Here is an 8,789-nt window from a genome sequence, read left to right as displayed (position 1 = left end):
TCTATCTATCTATCTATCTATCTATCTATCTATCTATCTATCTATCTATCTCTATCATCTGTTCTCATTTGTCCCCATTCTCAATTTTCATTCTCCCCATTCACTGTTGGCAAACATTGTAATACATACTATATGAATTATTTGATTATATTTGAAGTATATTTGATTATTTGATTATATGATTTTTTGTGTGTGACTGTTTTTTAATTTGTGGAAGTCGTGGTAAATCACAGATCTCATTTTACTTCTTTTACTTAGCACTGAAGTGTCAGCCATGATATTCCATGAACATCTAGTCCATTCTTTGTAAATGTTTCATAAGACTCCATGTGTACCAACCAAAATTGACTGTCTACTCTCCTGTCAGTGATGGGGCACTCAGATTGCTCTGAATCCCTATTGCAATAAACAAGATAATGACGGGTATTTTTATGTATGTCACTTGTGGATCAGTGGGAGAATTTCTTTAGGCCACATATCTAGGAGTGTCTTTGCTGGGTCATACCTACGTGTGTGTGTAGACTTGATTAGAATAGATGCTGACAGATAGCTCTTGAAAATGTTCCACCATTCTTCTCCCACCAGGATTGAGATTTCCTATATCCACACATAACTAATAATTGGCATCACCTAGATTTACGTTTTAAGCAAATTAACAGGGATAAGATAATATTTCATGATTGTTTTCATTTTCTTCTATGATTACTACTAAATTTGAATATCTTTTGATTTGCTTATTGCTTTGGGGGTTTGTTCTATTTTAATTGCCTATTCACATGTGGGCCCATTTTTTTTTCTCTTGGGTTATCTATCTCTTATGGACTTAAAGGAGTTCCTTGTATATTTTTGCATAGTCAGTTTTTATATTGCAATTTTTTTCTTACAGTCTATCACTTCTCTATTAACTCTATCCATACTATTCTTCATTAAACAAAAACACTTAATTTTGATGTTAGTTTATTCAACACATTTTTGCCCAAGGATTTGTGCTTCTCGAGTATTTTTTCTTTTTTTCTCAAGTATTTTATTTTATTTTTTTTTAAAGATTTATTTATTTATTTGACAGAGACAGAGTGAGCACAACCTGGGGAATAGCAGGCAGAGGGAAAGGGAGAAGCAGGCTCCCCACTCGGCGGGGAGTCCGATGAGGGGCTTGAGCCCAGGACCCCAGGATCATGACCTGAGCCGAAGGCAGATGCTTAATGACTGAGCCACCCAGGCGCCCCTTCCTCAAGTATTTTAAAGACAATTCTTCCCTACCTCTAAATCACAAATATATATTCTGACATTTTCTTGTATTGATTTTCTATTTTATCTTTCATTAATCTGTCTGGATTCTACTTTTTTATATGATGTATTTAGGGATCCAATTTTCCTTCTTAATATTATATACAAAACACTCTATCCTTCCACTTTTGATTTGTGATGCTATATTTCATATTTACCATATATTAAATTCTAACCTATATAAGGTCTTTCTCTGAATTCACTGTTTTTGTTTCATTGATCTATTTGTCAGTCTGTTTTTATATCAAAACCTACCTATTTTATTACTATGTGTTAGGACAGGCAGACTACCATGGACCCTGAGCATCCATGAACTTCCTGCCGAGTGGACCAAACTGTAAGGCTTATTTGTCCCCTAAACCAAGCAGTTTCGGTAGCTGGTCATATAGGCTGATAAGTAGGCCAAGTGACCACAGCATGACTACTTGTCAGTCTCTGGTGGAGGTGAAGGGAAGAGAGAGGGAGATATTGTCATGTTTACTGCTTACTACAGAAGGTGCTGTGACCATCTGGTAGGGCTGTTTGGTCCACTGTTGTGTACCACTTTTATTGCTCTCAGTGCTGAGTGTATAATTAGTATCGATGGTTTATATGCTTATGCTGTGAACCCTCATAAAATTCAAGGGAGATTGTCCCAATTGGAAAGAGTCACTTTTAGAGAAATGACAGTGGATACAACAGACCACCAATTAGGCTTTCGGCTTCCTCCCATGTTGTACAACGGAAACTATAAACTTCCGGAGAGAGAAAAGGAAATCACAGACTTGGCGTCTGTAAACTCCAAAGACCCTTTTGGACTACAGATATCTGCTACTGATAACTGTGCTGATTGGAACCAATACTGGTGAATGTTCTGCCAACACGTGAATGGGTATTCTGCTGTTTTGGGATAAAATATTCATTAATATCAATTATGTCAAGTTGGTTGATAGTGCTGTTCAAGTCTTTATATTTACTAATTTTCTGTCTATCTTGTCTATCAATTACTGATTAAGGAGTGTTATCTCCCATTATAATTGTAGATTATCCATTTCTCATTTCAGTTCTATTTGCTTTTTCTTCACATATTTTGAATCTGTTATTAGATGCATACAGATTTAAATATGTTATTTTTTAACAAATTGATAACTTTATCTTTAGGAAATATTCTTTTTTATCTCTGGTGATAATACTTGTTATGAAGTCTGCCTTATCTGATATTATCTTAGCCAGCTTGCTTACCATTAATGTTTATTGGCATAACTGTTTCTGTCTTCCACTTCTAACTTATTAATGTTTTTATATTTAAGGTGGGTTTCTTGCAGATTACATTTTTCTTAAGTCCAATTTGAAAATCTCTGGCTTTACATTGGAGTATATAGACCAATGGTCAACAAAGCATTTTTGAAATGGCCAGATGGTAATATTTTAGGCTTTTGGATCATATAGTCTCTGTTGAAACTGCTAAACCCTGCTGTTATAGTATGAAAGCTGCATAGGCCACACATAAATGAATGGGCATGGCTGTGTTCCAATACAATTATGAACAAAAATCACGACGGGCTGTATTTGGCCCATGGGCCATAGTTTGCTGATCCATGGTTTATACCCTTTATGTTTAATGTAAATATTTAGAGGGTCAAGGTTAAATCATCCAACTTGTTTGTTTTCTATTTGTCTCATGTGTTATTCATTCATTTCCATTTCCATTTGCTTTTCTTTTCTTTTCCCACCTCCTATTGGGTTGAGTGTTTTTTAAAATTCCATTTTACCTCTTTTTTTAAAACATATTAGGTGAAAAAAACCTCTTTGTGTTTTACATCTTAAGTGATTGTTGTATGGTTTATAATATACCTCTTTACCTTTTCACAGTCTACTTTAAAGTAATATTATAGCACTTTAGAGATTAAGATTATTTTTTTAAAGATTTATTTATTCACTTAGGAGAGGGAGACAAGCAGATTCCCTGTTGAGCAGGGAGCCTGATGTGGGGCTCTATTGCAGAACACCGAGACCATGACCTGAGCTGAAACCAAGAGTTGGATGCTCAAGTGGTTGAGCCACCCAGGCACCCATATAGATTAAGATTCTTTTTTTTTTTTTTAAGCTTTTATTTATATATTTGACAGAGAGAGACAGCGAGAGCCGGAACACAAGCAGCGGGGAGTGGGAGAGGGAGAAGCAGGCTTCCCCTCGAGGAGGGAGCCCGATGTGGGACTCGATCCCAGGACCCTGGGATCATGACCTGAGCCGAAGGCAGACGCTTAACGACTGAGCCACCCAGGTGCCCTAGATTAAGATTCTTAAATACTCTCACTTTCCACCCTGTCATTTGTGCTATTTTTGTCATACATTTTACCTCTTTGTGTGCTATGCTGTGTGCATTGCAACTACTTTTTTCCCAGATTTTTTGAAGTATAATTGACAAAAAGTTTTAATATATTTAAGGTGTACAGTGTGATGATTTGTCCTATACATATATTGTGAAAGGATTCCCATACCATCAAGTTAATTAACACCTCACATATTTACCATTTTCTTAGGGGGAGTGAGAATACTTTAGTTCTACTCTCTTAGCAAATTTCAGTTATACACATTTTCAACTATAGTAACCATGTTACTCAGATCCTCAGACCTTATTCACCTTATAACTGAAGGTTTATATCCTTTCACTAAACTTTCCCTGTTTCAACCCCTCCCCGCAAGTCCCTGGCAACCACCATTCTACTCTCCATTTCTATTCAACATTTTTGAAGGTTTCACAGTATGTGATATTATGCAGTATTTATCTTTCTCTGTCTGCCTTATTTCATTTAGCATAATGCCCTCCAAGTTCATCCATGTTGTCACAAATGGCAATATTCCGCAACCCCGCCTATTTGTTATTAAGGCTGAAGACATTCCATTGTATGTGTGTGTTTGTGTCTCTGTGTGTGTATGTGATATTTTTTTTATCGATCTGCTAATAGACACTCAGGTTGTTTCCATATCTTGGCTATTGTTAATAATGCTGCAACAAACATGAGAGTACAAATATGTCTTCAAGATAAGGATTTTGTTTCCTTTGGATATCCAGAAGTGGAGTTGCTGGATCATGTGGTAGTTCTTTTAATTTCTTGAAGAACCTCCATACTGTTTTCTATAGTGGCTGCACAGTTTACATTCCTACCAACAGAGTATAAGGGCTCACTATTCTGCATATGTTTGCTAGTATTTGTTATCTTTTGTCTTTTTGATAATAGACATCCTAACAGGTATGAGGTGGTATCTCACTGTGGTTTTGATTTACATTTTCCTGATGATTAGTGATATTGAGCACCTTTCCTGTATTTGTTGGTCATTTGAATGTATTCTTCAAAAAGATATCTATTCAGGTGGTTTGTCCATCCTTTAATTGAGTTTTTTAATTGATTTATATGAGTTCCTTGTATATTTTGAATATTAACCCCTTATCAGATATGTGGCTTGCAAATATTTTCTCTAATTCTGTAATTTGGCTTTTTATTTTGTTGATGGTTTCCTTTGTTGTGGATAATCTTTTTAGTTTGATATACTTCCACTTATTTATTTTTGCTTTGGTTTCTTTGCTTTTGGTGTAAAATCCAAAAAAAAATCATTGCTGAGATCAATATCAAGAAAATTTCCTCCTGGGGCACCTGGGTGGCTCAGTCGTTAAGCGTCTGCCTTCGGCTGAGGTCATGATCCCAGGGTCCTGGGATCAAGCCCCGCATCGGGCTCCCTGCTTGCCGGGAAGCCTGCTTCTCCCTCTCCCACTCCCCCTGCCTGTGTTCCCTCTCTCGCTGTGTCTCTCTCTGTCAAATAAATAAATAAAATCTTTAAAAAAAAAAAAAGAAAAGAAAATTTCCTCCTGTGTTTCTTCTAGGAGTTTTATAGTTTCAGATCTTAAGTTCAAGTCTTTAATCTATTTTGAGTGATTTTTGTTAGTGGTATAAGATAGGGGTCCAATTTCATTCTTCCACATGTGGATATTCAGATTTCAGATTTGCCAGGCTCCACAATAGTGTGAGCCAATGGAAACAACATCTGTCTCTGTCTCTACACACACACACACACACACACATTTATATTTATATATTTATGCAAGGATTTATTTTATACAATACACACAGACAAACACACATATATATATACATCCTATGAATTATATTTCTTTTTTTTTTTCAGGGGTTTCTATTTCTTTGGAGGATCCTGAGTGACATACCATATAAATCTCCCCCAGTACACTTCCCTTCTTTTGAAAATGTAATCCTCTAAATTTCTGCCTGGTTTTTCCACTCACTTTCTATGACCTTAAATAGCTTTTATATATTTTTTCCAGAGCTTATAATTGTTAGCTATATGATGGTTAATCTGATACAAGATACCCTCCCATTTCAAATCTAATTTTTTCCTATAATATTGGGCATTTCTGAGATAAATCTAATCTGGCCATTACTATATTATTATCAGAAATTGCTTGATTTGGTTTGCTAATATTTGTTTTAGGATTTTAAATCATGATTCATTATTAAAATTTGCCTCTAATTTGTCTTTCTTGTACCAATCCTGTCAGGTTTTAGAAAAAAAGGAAATGTCAATTGCATAAAAGAAGGAGTGTATTTTTCCTCTTTTAAAATAATTTGGAAACATTTATCTACAATTAATTTGTTTTTTCTTTTTCTTTTTTTGTATTTTAGGTAGAACTTGCCTGTTTGGACCTGGCACTTTCCTTATAGAAAGATTAACCACTGATTCAAATTTTTAAAAAAATTATTATAAGGTGATAGGACTTTGATGTTTCCTATTTCTTTTTCAATTAGTGTTAGTAACCTATATTGTTCTCAGAAATTATCTTTTCTTTATGCCTTAAAATTTAGTGGCATAAAGGTTTTCATAATGCTCACTTATAATCATTTTAATATTTGCTATATCTCTAGTTATACTTAACTAAAGATCCTTAATATTTCATTTTATTTTGTTGTTGCTAGTTGTTGTGGTGTTCTCTCTCTCTCTTTTCATCTCATTACAAATGTGGGAATTTTACTGGTCTTTTCCTAGGTGTCTTTTGGCTTTGCTGATCTTCATTGTCTTATTTTTTTAAAAAATTGAGATGTAATTGACATATAGCATTGTGTAAGTTTAAGGTGTACAACATATTGGTTTAACACGTTTATATATTGTAATATGATTACAGTAATGTTAGCTAACACCTTTATTATGTCACATATTTATCATTTATTTTTTGTGTTGTGAACAGTTAGAATCTAGTCTCTTAATAACTTTGAAGTTTATAATGTGGTGTTGCTGAGTATAATCACTATGTTGTTCATTAGATTTCCAGAATTTATTTATCTACTAGTTGTAAGTTTGTACCCTTAAACAATATCTCCCCAATTCCTGCACCCTCTAGTGCCTCCTACCATTCTATTGTTTTTACAAGTTCAGTTTTTTTTAGATTCAACATATAAGTGAAATTGTACAATATTTTGTCATTCTCTGACTTATTTCACTTAGCATAATGCCTTCAAGTTTTATTCATGTTGCCACACATGGCAGGATTTTTTTCTTTTTTTTTTTTTTTTTTTTAAAGAACTGTTTTATTTTATTTTTTTTTAAGATTTTATTTATTTGCGAGAGAGAGAATGAGAGACAGAGAACATGAGAGGGAGGAGGGTCAGAGGGAGAAGCAGACTCCCCGCTGAGCAGGGAGCCCGATGCGGGACTCGATCCCGGGACTCCAGGATCATGACCTGAGCCGAAGGCAGTCGCTTAACCAACTGAGCCACCCAGGCGCCCGATTTCTTTCTTTCTTATTGCTGAGTAATATTCTTTTTTTTAAATTTTTTATTGTTATGTTAATCACCATACATTACATCTTTAGTTTTTTTTAATTTTAAAAGATTTTGTTTATTTATTTGACAGAGAGAGAGACAGTGAGAGCAGGAACACAAGCAGGGGGAGTGGGAGAGGGAGAAGCAGGCCTCCTGCCAAGCAGGGAGCCCGATGCGGGACTCGATCCCAGGACCCTGGGATAATGACCTGAGCCGAAGGCAGACGCTCAACGACTGAGCCACCCAGGCGCCCACATCTTTAGTTTTTGATTTAGTGTTCCATGATTCATTGTTTGTGTATAACACCCAGTGCTCCATGCAATACGTGCCCTCTTTAATACCCATCACCAGGCTAACCCATCCTCCCACCCCCCTCCCCTCTAGAACCCTCAGTCTGTTTTTCAGAGTCCATCTGAAACTAACTTCAATTCTTTTATTTTTTTATTTTTATTTATTTTAAAGATTTAAAGATTTTATTTTTTCTAATTTAAATTCAATTAGCCAACATACAGTACATCATTAGTTTTTGGTGTAGTGTTCAATGATTCATTAGCTGCATATAACACCCAGTGCCTAAGAGTGGGATTGCTGGATCATATGGTAGTTCAATTTTTAAGTTTTTGAGGAAAAGCCACTGTTTTTTATAATGGTTTAACCAATTCTTCATTATCTTTTGTTTTATATTTCATTAATGGTTGCTTTTAAGTTATTTTGCCCTCACTTCATTTTGCTTCATATTTATTCTGATGTTCTTTTTAAAACTTCTTAGTAATTATTTTATCTTTCTATTATTCTTTTATTTTATAAAGCTTTAAGGTCAGAAACTTATTCTAAGTACCACTTTAACTGTATCCCATAACAGTTGATATACAGTATTCTTGCTATCCATTAGTCTTAAATATTTTCAAATTTCCATTATAATTTCCTCTGATCGTTAGTTATTTAGAAATGTTTTATTTTATAATTTTGAAAATTAGTTTAAAAAAATTATTTCCCTTTACTTAAAGATTTCTGTTAAGTGACTTTTTAGTCAAACAAAAATGTATTGTGTATGTTACCAATTCCTTGAAGTTTTTTGAGACTTGCTTTAGTGCCTAGTATGTTGTAAATTTTCATAAGTGCCCTTTGTGAATTTAAATAAAGTGTGCCTCTTCTCATTGTTGGACTTTAGAGGGCAGCCAACAATAATACACCTGTCTTCTCTATAAGAGTTCTGGTAGCAATCAAAAAATAAACCAAAAAAATAAATAAATAAACAAACCAAAAATTTGACAGATGGAATCCAAACTATCACTTCTATAGTGATCCAGCTAATGTTAGAGAATATGGCTGATATTCACAGGAAAGTAAATGTTTTAACACTAAACCTCAGATTTAGGCAGAATTACCCATCTGGTCACAGGGAATGCTAGTCCCATACACCTCTCTGATAATGGTGGTGGCTGTAATGATCAAATTATGGCATAGAGTAGCAAAGCAGACCATGTGGTCCCTGTTGGAAGCTTCGTTCTAAGAGAAATTGAAGAGGAAGGGTCTAGCATCTATATGTCACATTTTTTCTTTCTACACTGAACAGTCAGATTAATCCTTAGAGAAGAGTGTGTTGAATTAGAATTAGAGAGAGGTCAAAAGTGTTACTCCAGTGGAATTCCCACCACATGAAATAACATGTCAGGAGTGTTCTCCTCCTAA

This window comes from Neomonachus schauinslandi, chromosome 11 (assembly GCF_002201575.2).
Source record: "Neomonachus schauinslandi chromosome 11, ASM220157v2, whole genome shotgun sequence".
In the NCBI taxonomy this organism is placed as follows: Eukaryota; Metazoa; Chordata; class Mammalia; order Carnivora; family Phocidae; genus Neomonachus; species Neomonachus schauinslandi.
Note: the sequence above shows the minus strand (reverse complement) of the source record.